Genomic DNA, 17,459 nt, shown 5'->3' with positions numbered 1-17,459 from the left:
ATATATGCATCCCTGTGTTTATTACAGAAATTTTTGGTGGGACTGTAGACCTGATAGAAAAAGTTCAAAAGATAAATGATGATGAACACTGAGTGATTAAAATAAAAACTTAAAAAAAAAGATAGATGATGGCATAGGAGAGTGGAGTATTTTAAACTGAGATGATTTTAGAGGGGTAAAAGTTGTTAATAAAGGTTATGTTTGCTGATATAAAAGCAGTGCCATTTGCATTAAATAGAAAATATCACATAAGTATAATATGAAATAATTATACTTATATAATAACTGAAACTTTATCAGATTCTAGTTTGTTATATTGTCTGTCAAAGAGAGTTTAAGATTTGCCTTCCCTTTATAACGATAGATATGAAAGTTTATTTTTTTAACTTTTTTAACATTTATTCATTTTTTTCAGAGACAGAGAGAGACAGAGCACAAGTGGGGGAGGAGCAGAGAGAGGGGGAGACACAGAATCCAAAGCAGGCACTAGGCTCTGAGCTGTCAGCACAGAGCCTGATGCAGGGCCCGAACTCACTGACTGCAAGATCGTGATCTGAGCTGAAGTCGGATGCTCAACCGACTGAGCCACCCAGGCGCCCAAAAAATAGATACGAAACTTTAAAGAAACTTCTTATCACCAAGCAGAGGCTTTGTTCTTGCTGTGATAAGAAAATATTTAAAGAGCATTTTAAATGGTACAACCTTCACAACATAACACAATGTGATTTTACATTATTCCTCCCTACCACGTAAAACTATCTGTTGTACCAATAATAGGCATGCCACATTGTAGAAACCTGCCCTGCCTTGCAATTGGGTTCAAACAATTAACCTACTATACTGTGGACAACAGCAAATCATACGTATCTTTCGTGCCCCTTCTTATACCCCTAGACCCTCTACCAAAGGAAAACATATTAAAGCACTTTCAAATTTAGTCATAGTTTGTCAATTTGACTATTTATAAATGAGCTCCAAGGAATAGATTAATATATAAGTGTGACTTACATTATCTTCAGCATTTACATTCTCTTCCATCCCTAAATGGGATTGCCCTGGCAATGGGTGATTGCCAACAACTTTCTTCTTTATCTTTTCTAAACTGTGATTTTGTGTGAAACATTTTAACATTTATTGACATTACACTTAACCAATCTACTTGAACATATCATTCACCCATAATATTGGAAGCTTCCTATTTGCTATAAGATATTTTAGCCATTTTGCTAGTAACCTTGTTCCAATAAGAATCCAATTCTTGAAAAAAGAAAATTTATAAGGAAAAATAATTTTCTTTTATAATTTTTCTTTTATTTTTTCTTAATAATAGTTCCACCGTCCAAGATTGTATACTAAATATTCTGTGAGTTTTAAAACCTATGAGGAACTAATTTACCAAACAACCAAATGGGAGAGGTTTAGCAATAACTGTTCGATATTTTCAGACACACACAAAGATGCATACATATATACTTGCACAGAATAAGATTTAGAGCAATAAAATTTGCCTGACTCAAGTGAAGTTATCAAGTTTCACAATCTTGCCTGAGGGAAAAACATTGTTTTATCTGTTTCACAACTTTTATAAGCAAGATAATATATACAGTAGCAAGGTTGATATATTTTTTGATGTGGCAAACCAGTCACATCAACATGCAAATCTGTTAAGATTTTTCCCTAAAGCAGAGGGGTCACTTTGGAAAATATAAATTCTACACACTTCTAGAGAGTGATATTGGGAGATTTCAAACTCAGCAGGAATTATAAGAATCAAAATATCCAACCCTAAAGTCAGACTTTTGCACATCCTGAAGTGGCAGGAATTGCCAGTCTAAATTCTGCCACACCTTAGCCATGTAGGATTGTGTTTTTAATTTAGTAGATAATTTTTCGTCTTCTACCTACTTGTTGCCTCTAGTATCCTGAATTTATGAAAAATTTTTTTAAACTGTGGAGACAAGGAAAAAAAGGGGGGGATGATCTTCGTTAAACTCACCCTTTTCTCTCCTTACTTTCTTCCTTTACTTGGTTTTATTTAATTGTGAAATATTATTTACGTACATAAAAGTACATAAACTTAAATGTGCAGCTCAATGAATTACCGCCAGCAATGCAACACCTGTGTGATTACTACCTAGAAAAAGATAGAACATTAGCGGGGACACAGCCCCCATTGCCCCCGTCTCAACCATTATTGTTTATCCCCAAAGGTAACCACTTATAAGATTACCAGTACTACCATTCATGTTGCCTGTTTTTGAACAGTTATCATAGTGTGGGGTTTTTCACTTGTGTTTTACTCAACATTTAGTTTGTGAAATCCATTTGTGGTGTTATATTTAAATTAAATCTGTCTTCATACAATATTCCATTGTATGAATATACCACAGTTTCTTTATCCATTCTACTCTCAAAAAGTGTGTAGGCTGTTTCCAGTTTGAGGCTATCATGAATAATGTTGCTATGAACCTTTTTCTGTGTTTGTCTCTTTGGGATATATACCAAGAGTAGAATTTCTTTTTTTTTTTTTTTTCTAAATTTTCTTTTCAATGTTTACTTTTGAGAGACAGAGACAGAGCGTGAGTAGGGAAGGGGCAGAGAGAGAGGGAAACACAGAACTCAAAGCAGACTCCAGGCTCTGAGCTGTCAGCACAGAGCCTGATGCGGGGCTCAAACCCACGAACCGTGAAATCATGATCTGGGCCAAAGTCGGATGCCCAACCAACTGAGCCACCCAGACGCCCCGCCAAGAGTAGAATTTCTGAGTTTTAAGATAGGCATATAGTAGTTTTCAGAGATGCTGCCAAATTGTTCATCAAAATGACTGAATCAAATTACCATCCTGCCAACAGTATTCTAGTAACTCCACATCCTTGCAAACAATTGATATTGTCTATTTATTTTAATTATTCTGGTGGCTCTGTGGTAGTATTAAATTTTGTTTTAGTTTGCATATCCCTAATAACTAATGAGGTTGCCATCTTTTCACCTTTATTGCCATTTATCTTTTATGAAACCTCTTGCCCATTTTTCTAATTACCATGTGTTTTATTCTTACTGATTTATAGAAGTTATTTTTGGTACATATGTGTGTTGCAAATTATCTTCTGCTGTGGTTTATCTTCACTCTTTTAGTGGTGTCTTTTGATCTACAAAGTATTATTTTAGTCAAATCTATCAATCTTTTCTTCTGTGCTCTGTTCAAGAAATCTTTTGCTGCCTGATCATGGGGATATATTAGATACATTCTCTTGTATTATTTTCTAGAACTTTTAGTGTTTATATTTTATATTTATATATATAAGCCTTTTGGTGTTGATTTCTGTGTGTGTTGTAAATGAGCAGACAAGTTTCAGTATTTTTCACGTGTGTATCCAAATTAACCTAGTAGTAGTTATTGAAAAGACCTCCCTTTCTCTACAAATTGCAGAGCCAGCTGGGCATAAATCAAGTTTCTATGTATACATGGGTAATTTTCATTGATATGGTCTATCCTTGTATAAATACCATGCTGTCTTAATTACTATATACAACTATAGTCAGCTAGACCAGCTGACTGCAGCTGACTACAGTCAGCTTTTTCTTCTTGAACATTGTCTTGGCTATTTTTATCCTTTCGCAATTTCATACAAATTTTATATTCAGCTTTTTATTCTTTCTCTCCTTCTATCTCTCACAAAAAGAACCTGGCATTTTGACTGGTATTTCACTAAATCTATAGATCAATTTGAAAAGAATTTACACACTTATAATATTAAGTCTTAGATCAACAAACATGATATGCCCATCCATTTGTTTAATATTGTTTTATTTAAGTCAAAAAAGTGTACAGATTTTCATGTAGAGGTCTTTTACATATTTATACCTAGGTATTTGATATTTTCAATGCGGTTGTAAATGGTACTTTTTTTTAATTCCATGTTTTTAATTCCAAGTTTGTTGCTGGTGTGCATATCTGATTGAGCTTTGAACATTGTGTGTGTACCATAGTAAACTGATAACTAACTTATTAATTTTAGCAATTTATCTTATATTCTCTTGGTTTTTCTACATACATATTCATACCAGCTCCAATCCATAACTGCTATTTTTTTTTCAATTCTTAACTATTTTTTTCTTTTTACTATTGTTCTTGCTGTTGTTGGCCTGCTGCATTACACTGTGCACCTTCAACTGAATGTTGAATAGAAGTGGTAACAATTTGTAGCCCTTAACAGAGTCTCTAAAAAATATTTATTTTATTAATAAATATGATGTTTGCTACAGGTTTCCTGAAAACTCTCTTTGTGAAGCTAAGAACGATTCTTTTATTTCTAGATTGCTGGATTGTTTCTAGGCTTGTTTTTTTGTTTTTTGCTTTTTGTTTTTTTTTTTAAGACTGATGTTGAATTTTATCTGTGCCTTTTCTGCATCCACCTAAATGATTATGGGATTTCACTCTTTTGTACTGCTGATATAGTGAATTCCAATGATCATTTTCTTTAGTTTTGTTGAAAAATAATTGACATACCTCCCTGTATGAGTTTAAGGCACACAGCATGATGGATTGGTTCACATATATTGTGAAATGATTACTACATTTAACTAATACCCATCTTCTCATATAGATACAAGGAAAAGAAAAAAAAGGAAAAAAAGAAAAAGAAAAAAAGGAAAGTTTTTCTTGGGATGAGATCTTTTTTTTTTTTTTTTTTTTAAATTTATTTATTTATTTAATTATTCTTTAATATATGAAATTTACTGTCAAATTGGTTTCCATACAACACCCAGTGCTCATCCCAAAAGGTGCCCTCCTCAATACCCATCACCCACCCTGCCCTCCCTCCCACCCCCCATCAACCCTCAGTTTGTTCTCAGTTTTTAACAGTCTCTTATGCTTTGGCTCTCTCCCACTCTAACCTCTTTTTTTTTTTTTTCCCTTCCCCTCCCCCATGGGTTTCTGTTACGTTTCTCAGGATCCATATAAGAGTGAAACCATATGGTATCTGTCTTTCTCTGTATGGCTTATTTCACTTAGCATCACACTCTCCAGTTCCATCCACGTTGCTACGCTTCTGCACAGCAAAGGAAACAACCAACAAAACTAAAAGGCAACCAACGGAATGGGAAAAGATATTTGCAAATGACACATCGGACAAAGGGATGAGATCTTTTAAGATGAGCTCTCTTAACCTTTTCTTGATAATTCATGTATTAGTGTTTTCTATAGTTATTATGTTGTGTATTATATCCCTAGTACTAATTTATCTTATAACTGGAAGTTTGTACATTGACCGACTTCTTCCAATTCTCCCTCCCCCCACCCTGTGCCTTGGTCATCACAAGTCTGATGTCTTTTTCTACGAGGTTTTTGGTGTGTTTGTTTTTTTGTTTTGTTTTTTTTTTTATATCCCATATATAAGTGAGACAATATAGTGTTTGTCTTTATCTCACTTATTTCACATGGTATATACTGCCTGCAAAATATGGTATACTGCCATGTTGTCACAAATGGTAGAATTTCCTCATTTTTATGGATAAATAGTATTCTTTTATAGATAATATATATGTATATATATTCTCTATCATCTACCTATCTATCTATCTATCTATCTACCTACCACAACCTCCTTATGTGTTCATCCATGAGTGAACACTTAGGTTGTTTCCATGTTGTGGCCATTGTAAGTAACATTAGTATGAACATGGGAGTACAGATATATTTTCAAGTTAGTAGGGGCACCTGGGTGGCTCAGTCAGTTAAGCATCAGACTATAGCTCAGGTCATGATCTCACGGTCCATAAGTTCAAGCCCCACATCAGGCTTTGTGCTGACAGTGAAGATCCTAGAGTTTGCTTCAGATTCTGTTATCTCCCTCTCTCTGCCCCACCCCTGCTTATGCTCTCTCTCTCTCTCTCAAAAATAAATAAACATTTAAAAATATATATATTTTCAAGTTAGTAGTTTTCATTTTCTTTGGATATATTCTGTGAAATGGAACTGCTGGATCACATGGTAATTTTATTTTTAATTTTTTGAGGAACCTCCATAACGTTTTCCATAGTGGTTGCACTAATTTTCAATTCCCACAACAGTGCAGGAGGGTTCCTTTTCCTTCACACTCTCACCAGCATTTGTTACCTTTTGTCTTTTTGAAGATGACCGTTCTAATAGGCATGAGGTAATTATCCCATTGCAGTTTTCATTTTCATTTCCCTAATGACTAGTGATGTTGAGCATCTTTTCAAGTATCTGTTGGCTTTTCATCTTTGGAGAAATGTCAATTCAGGTCCTTTTCCCAGTTATTAATTGGGTTATTTCTTTGCTATCGAGTTGTGTGAGTTCTTTATATATTTGTACATGAACCCTTATCAGATGTTTGGTTTGCAAATATTTTTTTCCCATTTTGTAGGTTGTCTTTTCACGTTGTTGATGGTTTAGTTTGCTGTGCAGAAGCTTCTCAGTTTGATGTAGTTCTGCTTGTTTATCTTTGACTTTGTTGCTTGTGCTTCAGATGTCATATCTAAAAATTAACAAGATCCATGTCAAGGAGATTTATTTCTAAGTTTTCTTCTAGGAGTATTATGGTTTCAGGTCTTACATTTGTGTCTTCAATCTATGTAAGTTAAATTTTGTGAGTGCTATGAGATATACTCATCTTGTTCTTTTACATGTGAGTATTTAATTATTCTAGCTCAATTTATTGAAGAGAATATGTTTTTTTCCATTGAGTGTTTTTAGCTCCTTGTCAAACATTAGTTGACTGTACATGCATAAGTTTATTTTTGGGTTATCAACTCTGTTCATTAGACTATTTCTCTGCTTTTATTCTGCACCATACTGTTTTGATGACTGCGGCTTTATAGTATAGCTTGAAATCAAGAACTATGTTGCCTTCTGCTTTGTTCTTCTTTATCAGGATTGATTTGGCTTTTTGGGGTCTTTTGTGGTGCTATATAAATTTTAAAACTTTTAAACTTTTTTCTACTTCTGTAAAAAAATGCCTTTGGAATCTTGCTAGGAATTGCACTGAATCTATAGCTGGCTTTTCATAGTATTGACATTTTAACAATATTAATTGTTCTAATCCATGAATATGGAATGCTTTTCCATTTCTTTGTGTCTTCTTTGATTTATATCATCTGTGCCTTATAAAGATCTTTCACCTCTTTAATTCCTAAGTATTTTACTGTTTTTGATGCTAATGGAAATGAAATTGATTTCTTTCTTTTTTAGGAAGTTTTTTGTTAGTGTATACTGATTTTTATGTTTTATTTTTGTATCCTGCAACTTTATTGAAGTCATTATTTATATCTAACAGTTTTTGATTTAATCCTTAGGATTTTCTATATATAAAACCATGTCAATTTTCTATATATAAAACCTTGTCAGACAATTTTACTTCTTTCCAATTCTGATACCTTATATTTCTTTTTCTTGCTTGATTGTTCTAGCTAGGACTTCTAGTACTATTTTCACTAGGAGTGATGAGGGTGGGCATTTTTATTTTGATCCTGATCATAGGAAAAAACGCCTTGAAACTTTCACCATTAAGTATGACATTAGCTGTAGGCTTGTCACATGTGGCCTTTGTTATGTTGAGATATGTTCTTTCTGTGCCTAATGCGTTAGTTTCTATCATGAATAGATGTTGGACTTTGTCAAATTCATTTTCTGAATCTACCAAAATAATCATATGATTATTTTCTTTCAGTCTATTAATGTCTTGCATCACATTTATTGAATTGCATGTGTTGAACCATCTTTGTGTGCCAAGAATAAATCCTACTGTTCTTGGTGAATGATTCTTTTTAATGTGCTGCTGCATTTGGTTTGCTTATATTTTATTGAGAATTTTTGCATCTGTATTCATCAGGGGTATTGACTTACCATTTTCCTATCCAGTAGTGTCCTTTTCTGATTTGGGTAAAAGATAATGCTGGCCTCCTAAAATAAGTTTGAGAGGGTTTCCTCTTCTTCTATTTTTTGGAAGAATTTGAAGATTAATGTTTGGTAAAATTCACCAGGGAAGTGATCTGGTCCTGGGCTTTTCTTTGTTGGGAGATGTTTTATTACTGTTCCAATCTCCTTATTTGCAAATGGTATATCCAGATTTTATATTTCGTCCTGATTCAGTCTTGGAAAGTTATACATTTCTAAGAATTTTTCCATTTCTTCTAGGTTGTCTGGTTTGTTGGTGAATAGTTATTCATAGTAATCTCTTATGATCCTTTGAATTTCTCTGCTATCAGTTGTAATGTCTCCTTTTTATTTATAATTTTATTTATTTGGGTTCTTTTTCCCCCCCTTTGTTTAGTCTAGTTAAGGGTTTGCCAATTCAGTTTATCTTTTCAAAGAATCAACTTACAGTTTGGCCAATGTTTTCAATTGTTTTTCTGGTCTATATTTCATTTATTTTTGTTCTAGTCTTTATTATTTTCTTTATTCTACTAATTTGTGGTTCATTTTCTTCTTATTTTATTTATTTAAAAATATTTTTAATCTTTTATTTATTTTTGAGAGAGAGACAGAGTGTGAGCGGGGAAGGAACAGAGAGAGAGGGAGACACAGAATCCTAAGCAGGAACCAGGCCCCAAGCTGGGCTCAAACCCACAAACCGTGAGATCATGACTTGAACTGAAGTTAGACACTTAACTGACTGAGCCACCAAGCAACCCTCTTCTTCTTTTTCTAGCTTCTTATAGCATACAGTTAGGTTGTTTATTTGGAATCCCTCTTGCTTCTTAATGTAGGTGTTTAATGCTATGAACTCGCCTCTTAGAACTGCTTTTGCTGTATCGCACACGTTCTGGTATTGTTGGATTTACATTTTCATTTGTGTCAAGAAACCTTTTTTTTTTTATTTCTCTTTTAATTTCTTCTTGAACTTATTGGTTGTTCAGGAGATAATTGCTTAACCTCAATGTGTTCATGATTTCCCAGGTTTCCTCTTGTTATTGATTTCTTGTTTCATGCCATTGTGGTGATAGAAGATACTTGATATGATTTCAATCTTCCTAAATTTTTGAAGACTTGTTTTGTAGCCTAATATATGGTCTATTGCACAAAATATTCCATGTGCATTTGAGAAGAATGTGTAGCTGCTGTTTAGATAAAATATTTAGGTTATCTCTGTTAGGTCCAGTTAGTCTATAGTATTTTTCAAGACTGCTGTTTCCTTATTGATTTTCTGTCTGAATGATCTATCTATTGTTGAGAGTGAGATATTGAAGCCCCCAACTGTTACTGAATTACTATTTATTTCTCTTTTTAACTTTTTTAGTTTCTGCTTTATATACTTAAAAGTTCCAATGCTGGGCACACAAATATTTGTAATTATTTTATTTTCTTGATGTTTAGACCTCTTTATCATTGCATAATGACATTTTTTAATCATTTTTAGTTTAAAATATATTTTTCTGATATAAATATAGCCACCCCAGTTTTTTGTTATTGTTGTTACAGATGTTGCTTAAAATGTCTTTTTCTATTCCCTTCCCTATCATTGTACGTGTGTCTTTTTTTTTTAATTTAATTTAATTTTATTTTTTTTCAATATATGAAATTTATTGTCAAAATGGTTTCCATACAACACCCAGTGCTCATCCCAAAAGGTGCCCTCCCCAATACCCATCACCCACTCTCCCCTCCCTCCCACCCCCCATCAACCCTCAGTTTGTTCTCAGTTTTTAAGAGTCTCTCATGCGTTGGCTCTCTCCCACTCTAACCTCTTTTTTTTTTTTTTTCCTTCCCCTCCCCCTTGGGTTTCTGTCAAGTTTCTCAGGATCCACAAGAGTGAAAACATATGGTATCTGTCTTTCTCTGTATGGCTTATTTCACTTAGCATCACACTCTCCAGTTCCATCCACATTGCTACAAAGGGCCATATTTCGTTCTTTCTCATTGCCCTGTAGTACTCCATTGTGTATATAAACCACAATTTCTTTATCCATTCATCAGTTGATGGACATTTAGGCTCTTTCCACAATTTGGCTATTGTTGAGAGTGCTGCTATAAACATTGGGGTACAAGTGCCCCTATGCATCAGTACTCCTGTATCCCTTGGGTAAATTCTTAGCAGTGCTATTGCTGGGTCATAGGGTAGATCTATTTTTAATTTTCTGAGGAATCTCCACACTGTTTTCCAGAATGGCTGCACCAACTTGCATTCCCACCAACAGTTCAAGAGGTTTCCCGTTTCTCCACATCCTCTCCAGCATCTATAGTCTCCTGATTTGTTCATTTTGGCCACTCTGACTGGCATGAGGTGATATCTGAGTGTGGTTTTGATTTGTATTTCCCTGATAAGGAGCGACGTTGAGCATCTTTTCATGTACTTGTTGGCCGTCTGGATGTCTTCTTTAGAGTAGTGTCTATTCATGTTTTCTGCCCATTTCTTCACTGGGCTGTTTGTTTTTCGGGTGTGGAGTTTGGTGAGCTCTTTATAGATTTTGGATACTAGCCCTTTGTCTGATATGTCATTTGCAAATATCTTTTCCCATTCCGTTGGTTGCCTTTTAGTTTTGTTGGTTGTTTCCTTTGCTGTGCAGAAGCTTTTTATCTTCATAAGGTCCCAGTAATTCATTTTTGCTTTTAATTCCCTTGCCTTTGGGGATGTGTCGAGTAAGAGATTGCTACGGCTGAGGTCAGAGAGGTCTTTTCCTGCTTTCTCCTCTAAGGTTTTGATGGTTTCCTGTCTCACATTCAGGTCCTTTATCCATTTTGAGTTTATGTTTGTGAAGGGTGTGAGAAAGTGGTCTAGTTTCAACCTTCTGCATGTTGCTATCCAGTTCTCCCAGCACCATTTGTTAAAGAGACTGTCTTTTTTCCATTGGATGTTCTTTCCTGCTTTGTCAAAGATGAGTTGGCCATACGTTTGTGGGTCTAGTTCTGGGGTTTCTATTCTATTCCATTGGTCTATATGTCTGTTTTTGTGCCATGTATGTGTGTCTTAATGCTAAAGTGAGTCTTTTGTAGAAAGCATCTTGTTGGATCTTGATTTTTTTCATCCATTCATCTATTCTGTGTCTTTTAATTAGAGAATTTAATCTTTTTACATTTAAAGCAATTATTGATAGGTAAGAGCTTATTATCGCCATTTTGCTCATTGTTTTCTTAATGTTTTATAGATCTCTTTTTCCTTATTTCTTATCCTGCTGCCCTTTTGTGTGTTTTGATATCTTTTAGTATCAGTATGCTTTCCTTTTATCATGTTATTTTGTGTAATTACTACAGTACTTTGTGTGTGTGGTTACAATGCCTCATAATCTTATAACACACTATTTTAAACTGATAACAACATCAATAGAATTCATAAACTTTTACTTTTACTTCTCCTCCCCCACACACTTAAAGTTATTTCTATTACAACTACATTTTTAATATTGTATAAGTAATGATAGATTATTACAATTCTTTGTATTATTATTATATATTATTAATACTTAATATAATAGATTATTTTTACTATGTTAGTTTTTTAACCTTTAAATTAGAGTTATAATTGAATTATATACCACTGTTATGATATTGCAAAATCTAACTATGAGTATATTTACCATTAAAGTGAGATTTACAATATATTTTTAAGTTTTTATATTGTGAATATGTGTTATTTTACTTCCACTAGAAAAACCCCTTTAGCATTTTTTTAAGGCAATTCTGTTGGTAGTAAACTCCTTTAGCTTTTGTTTCTGGAAAAGTCTTTATTCCTCCATTTCTAAAGGACAGCTTCACTGTATATAGAATGTTTTGGTTGACAGTTATTTTTTTTTCAATATCTTGAACATGTTACCTCATTATCTTCTGGTCTAAAAAGTTTTCATTGATAAATTCCCCCCTATTGTCTTGTGTAAATTCCCTTGTATGTAACTTCTTTCTTTTCTTTTCCTGGTCTTAAACTTCTTTCTTTGTCTTTGACTTTTGATAACTTAATAATAATGTGTTTTGGTAACCCTATTCCAATTCAACCTACTTGGGATTGTTTGAGCCTCATGGATTTAGATGTCCATTTCTCTACCCAGGTTTGAGAGATTTTCAGCTATTATAATTTTTTTTATAAATTTTTGGGAGTAAACATTATTTTTTAATGTTTATTTACTTATTTTGAGAGAGAGAGAATCCCAAGCTGGCTCTGCACTGTCAGAGCAGAGCCCCATGTGGGGCTTGATCTCATGAACCATGAGATCATGACCTGAGCCAAAATCAAGAGTTGGATGGTTAACTGAGTGAACCACCCAGGCACCCTCAGCTATTATAACTTTATGCTTTCTGACCCTCTTTTTGGTCCTCTCCTTCTGGAATTTTCATGATACAAATATTGTTTATTTTCATTGTGTCTTTTTATTCCTATAGGCTTTCTTCACTCTTTTTCTTCTTTCTTTTGGCTCCTCTGACTAATTCATTTTAATGTCCTATCCTCCAGGTCACTGATTTTTTTTTTCTTCCACATGGTTAAGTCTACTTTTAAAATTCTCTACTGAATTCTTCAGTCCAATTATATTTTTCAACTCTAGGGTTTCTGGGTTTTGTTTTTGGTTTTGATGGTTGTTATTTCCTTATCAAATATCTCATTTTGCTTATGCATTGGTTTTCTAATTTTGTTGTCTGTCTGTGTTATCTTGTAGCTCAGTAAACTTGCTCAAGAGGATTATTCTGAATTCTTTGTCAGTTCATTGATCTTCATTTCTTTATGGTTAATCATTATAATTTTATTAATTTCCTTTGGTGGTGTCATATTTACCTGATAATTTATGATCCTTTATTTGTAACATTGGTGTCTGCACATTTGAGCAATTAGGCTCCTCTTTCAGACTTTATAGGTCTGCTTTGTCAGAGACCATTCTTCACCAGTCAGCTCAGTTTGGTTTTTGAATGTGTCTTCTGGCAATGTCCTTGGACAGGTAGAGCCTACTATTATTGTTCACTTTAGGGTAAAGCAACTGTTGGAGGTTTAAGGATGGGGATGAGGTTGTGTGCCATTGGCCGAGAACAAGTGGATAGGACTGCTGACTTTGTTCCTTACCTGAATGAAGCTGTACAATGGGCTCTTCAATTGCCTGGATTCCCTGGTCAGGCTTGCTAGATGTTCATGACTGGCGAATATATTCAGTAGTAGATGGGGCTATAAGTTAACTTCCCATCCATGGCAGGGAGCAGGTGAGGCCACCAGTTTTGTTCTGCAAATGGGGGAAGCCATGGTCTATGGTCTCTGTCTGAGTGTCATTGTATGCCGGGCTGTTGAATGGGTATTGCAGCATCCTGTGTGCTTTCATTAGGTTCCCTGCTTGGACAAGCTGGAGGCTATATTGAGTAATGAGCAGGTCTACAAATTAGATTCCTTGTCCCAGGAGAAGGGAGAGAAGCAGTTTGAAAGCCAGCAAAACTCTTTGTTGTCTCAACTCAAGCCAAACCACACCTCAAGTTCCCTGACTGAATAGGGCCACTGGCTTGACTCTGCAAACTACTGCCTCTATACACCTCTCAGCTTGAGAACTACTGGACCTCATAGTTTCCAGGAGTTGCTGCAGCTGTTCTGGCCAGATGGTGCCAGAAGACATTCTCCACAGCGGGTGGGGCTATAATTCAGCTCCCTGTTAGGGCAAAATGGGCTCTGGGGCCAGCAACAGTCCTCATTTGAGGATCCGAATCAGGCAAATCTTCAAGCAGATGTGTTTATTGGTCAGAGTGTGCTCCCAACTTCATTCTACAGATGAACAAATTAGATTGAGATTACTACTTGGGTATGACAGGTGTGAACTGGGTCTGCCAACATCCATGTGCTGGTTGTTGCAACCCCTTCCTACTTCTCCATCATAATCAGATTCCTAGTGATTGACTTCACAGAGTCCTTTGCAATCCTCATGGGGTGAGATCAGAGTAGGGACTCCAACAAATTAACCCATAAAGCTGGGATAGGGCTGGTCTCCCCCCACCTCAGGTTCCCTCTTCCCACTGGAGGAACTGGAAGCTCAGGAGAGACTTCTCTATGTGGTACTGTGCTGTCCTGGGAGAAGTCCATGTGGTCAATGTGTAGCCACTTCTCTTACCCTTTTGATGTAGTCAGTCTTGGTCTCAGTGCCCAGGGGTGGGTGCCCCACCCTCATGTCCTCAGTGGTGTCTTGTTATTAACAGTTGTTAATTGTTCTTCTTATGAAGAGGAGCAAAATCAGCCACAACCTATGTTGCCATCTCAGTGACATCAGAATCCAGTGATTGATTTCTGAATGCCAAACCAAATCCTAGCTTTCATATAATAAACCAAACATTCTTATTTATTTATTAATTGCAATTTTCAGATTGTTAATTCATTTAAGTCTTGTGCATCTACAATCATATGAAAGATTAGCCTGTAATGTTCCTTTGTTGGAATGACCTTTTTAGATTTTGTTGTCAAAGTTCTTCATAAAATGTATGGAATAGGACATTTCTTTTTTCTAATTTCAGGAAGAGTTTGTAAAATAGAGTTAATTACTACTAAAAAGTTTGGTAAATTTTTCCAGTAAGGTCACTGGCCTTGAATTTTTTGGTGAGTAAGTTTTAATTGTAAATTCAAAGTCATTAAAAATCATAAAATCATTCCAGCTTTCTGCTTCTTTTGGTGAAAATTTTTCTAGGAATTTGTCTTTATCACTTCAATTTTCAAATAATTAGCATAAAATTGTACATAAAATCCTCCTCTTTTTATCCTTCTAGTGTCTATAACATCTGTAGCAATGTATCCATTTACTCCTGTTGTATTTTTGTGTCTTTATTTATATTCCTGATCACTCTCAACAGCTTTTTATAGGCCTTTTCAAGGACCAAACTTCTGTTAGATTAACCTCTATTGTATTTTATCTCTTTTATTATTTTTTTCTCTTATACTTATTATTTCCTTCCTTCTATATTTTTTAGGTTTATATTGGTGATTTTTTTAACTTGAAATTGATGAGTAGCTCACTGATTTTTCAGCCTTCTTATATATCATAGGCTATGAATTTTCTTCTAAACACAAATTTAGCTGTATCCCATTAGCTATTAAAACTTAATGAATTTGGTGTGGAACATTTTTATCATCAACTTTAAAATCTTCTTTTCTCCTGTGATTTTTCTTTGACCCATGGCTGAATACAATTGTAATTATTGGTTTCTAAGCAAATGAAGATTTTCTGGTTTTCTCTGGTCCACCTCCCTCCATTTGGCAAGACCTAGGCCCTAAGTTTTAAAGCTTTGAAGTCTGAAAAATCATTGCTCAACTTCTCAGTCTCTTAGCTTCCTCTTGTTAAATTGTTATTTATATCTCTGGGAAAGCAGTTCTACATACCAGGTCATATTTCTGGATTTTCTTCTTCTCCAGGACCTTGGTCTTCTAGTTTTTTGTTGCTTCTTTAAGCTCTTAAATGCATTGTATGTTTAATTTGTCTAATGGCTCTCAGTGGGAGGATTGTTTTTACAGTGGGAGGATTGAATTACCAGAATTGGAAGCCAACATATCATTACATTTAGCATTTGATTTCTAAATGTGGATATCAAATAATTGGGGGGGATTCTACAAGAATATTTGAATTACCGAAGTTGCAGATTTTATGCCATGGTTAAAGTTCAACAAGTATCTTTCATGTGGGTGATAACAACTCTAATCAAGGTTAAAGACTTTATGTAACTTTATACAACTGAACACCAAAACAAAAAACAAAAAAAACAAAAACAAAAAAAACCACAAAAAACAAAAACAAAAAAAACACAAAGCAAACCAATTAAAAAATGGGCAGGGGACCTGAATAAACATTTTTCCAAAGGAGACATATAGATGGCCAAAAGACACATGCAAGCAAGCTCACATCACTGATCATCAGGGAAATTGAAATCAAAACCACAATGAGATGTCATCTCACACTTCTCAGAATGGCTAGGATCAAAAAGATAAGAAACAACAAGTGTTGATAAGGATGTTTGGAAAAGAGAACTCTTGTGCACTATTAGTGGAAATGTAAATTGGTATAACTACTCTAGAAAACAGCTGTTCTGGAAGTCCCTCAAAAATTAAAAATAGAAATATTATATGATCTAATAATTCCATTACTGGATATTTACCCAAAGAAAATGAAAACACTAATTCAGATCCAGTAATTGGGTATTTACTAGTACAAAAACACTAATACAAAAAATACAAAAAAAAAAAACAAAAACAGAAACACTAATTCAAAGGGATACATGCAACCTGATGTTTATTGCAGCAGCATTTAAAATAGCCAAATTATGGAAGCAGCCTGTGTCCATTTGTAGATGAACAGATAAAGAGAAGATATGAGATATATATAAGATATAGTTATATCTTATAAGATATAGATATGGGATATAGGATATATATACATATATATATATATATATATATAGGATAGAGTTATGTACTCTCTCTCTCTCTCTCTCTCTCTCTCTATATATATATATATATATATATATATATATATATAAGATTATTACTCAGCCATAAAAAAGAATAAAATCTTACCATTTGCAACAACATGGTTGGAGCTAGAGAGTATAATACTAAGCTGAATAAGTCAGAGACAGACAGAACCATATGATTTCACACATATGTGTAATTTAAGAAACAAATCAAACAAGCAAAGGAAAAAAATAAAGAGAGAGACAAGCCAAGAAACAGACTCTTAACTATAGAGAACAAACTGATGGTTACCAGAAGGGAGATGGGTGAAGGTGTGGGTGAAATAAATGATGGGGTATTTACTGTGATGAGCACTGAATAATGCATAGAATTGTTGAATCACTATATTGTATCCCTAAAACTAATAAAATGCTATATGTTAACTATACTGGAGTTTTAAAAAAATTAATTAAAAAAGGTATATATACCCCTACATTTATTTCAGGATTATTTACAGTAGCCAAGATATAGAAGCAACCCAGTGTCCATCAATAGATGAATAAATAAAGAAGATATGATATATATGTAATTATATACTATATTATATAGTCTATAACATTATGCTATATATCATATATGTATACATATGTATAAATATATATGTAACCTATGAATCTAAGGAACTTAGCCAAAAATGATTTTCAATATTATTTATTAAAGTAGAAATCTGAGTTTATATTAAATATAAGCATAATAGTATTAATATCACCTAACTACTGAATAATCAAGCATTTGGAAATAAAGTAGTTACCTGGTTATTATAAGAGAGTAACTATTTCCAAGATTGAATAATAAGGTAGAAGAAGTATCACTTAAACAAGTTATACTAAGTATTTATAATGGTTCTTTTTGTCTGGGTCTTAAAAAGTATCATAAAAGGGAATTAAATATGAAGTAATAAACATAACCAAAATACAGAAATCAATGCTGTTGTTGTTGTGTTGAAAGATTTTTCAGTACTTAAAAGTTAATTTGGTATTGATTGTGTATGACTGTAGATTATCAATAAATACTTGTTGATGTTCTTTTATTCTATTTGCTTCTTTCTAC

At 34.0% G+C, this 17,459-nt stretch overlaps 1 protein-coding gene across 2 annotated transcripts in view; it reads left to right on the top strand.

Moving 5' to 3' along the window:
* The window catches only part of GRID2 (glutamate ionotropic receptor delta type subunit 2), a 1,468,772-nt gene that overhangs the window by 1,203,643 nt on the left and 247,670 nt on the right, over positions 1-17,459 (top strand). The window lies entirely within an intron of this gene.

Source organism: Neofelis nebulosa, chromosome 3 (genome assembly GCF_028018385.1).
Source record: "Neofelis nebulosa isolate mNeoNeb1 chromosome 3, mNeoNeb1.pri, whole genome shotgun sequence".
Classification (NCBI taxonomy): domain Eukaryota; kingdom Metazoa; phylum Chordata; class Mammalia; order Carnivora; family Felidae; genus Neofelis; species Neofelis nebulosa.
This window is presented reverse-complemented; position numbering and strand designations above follow the sequence as displayed.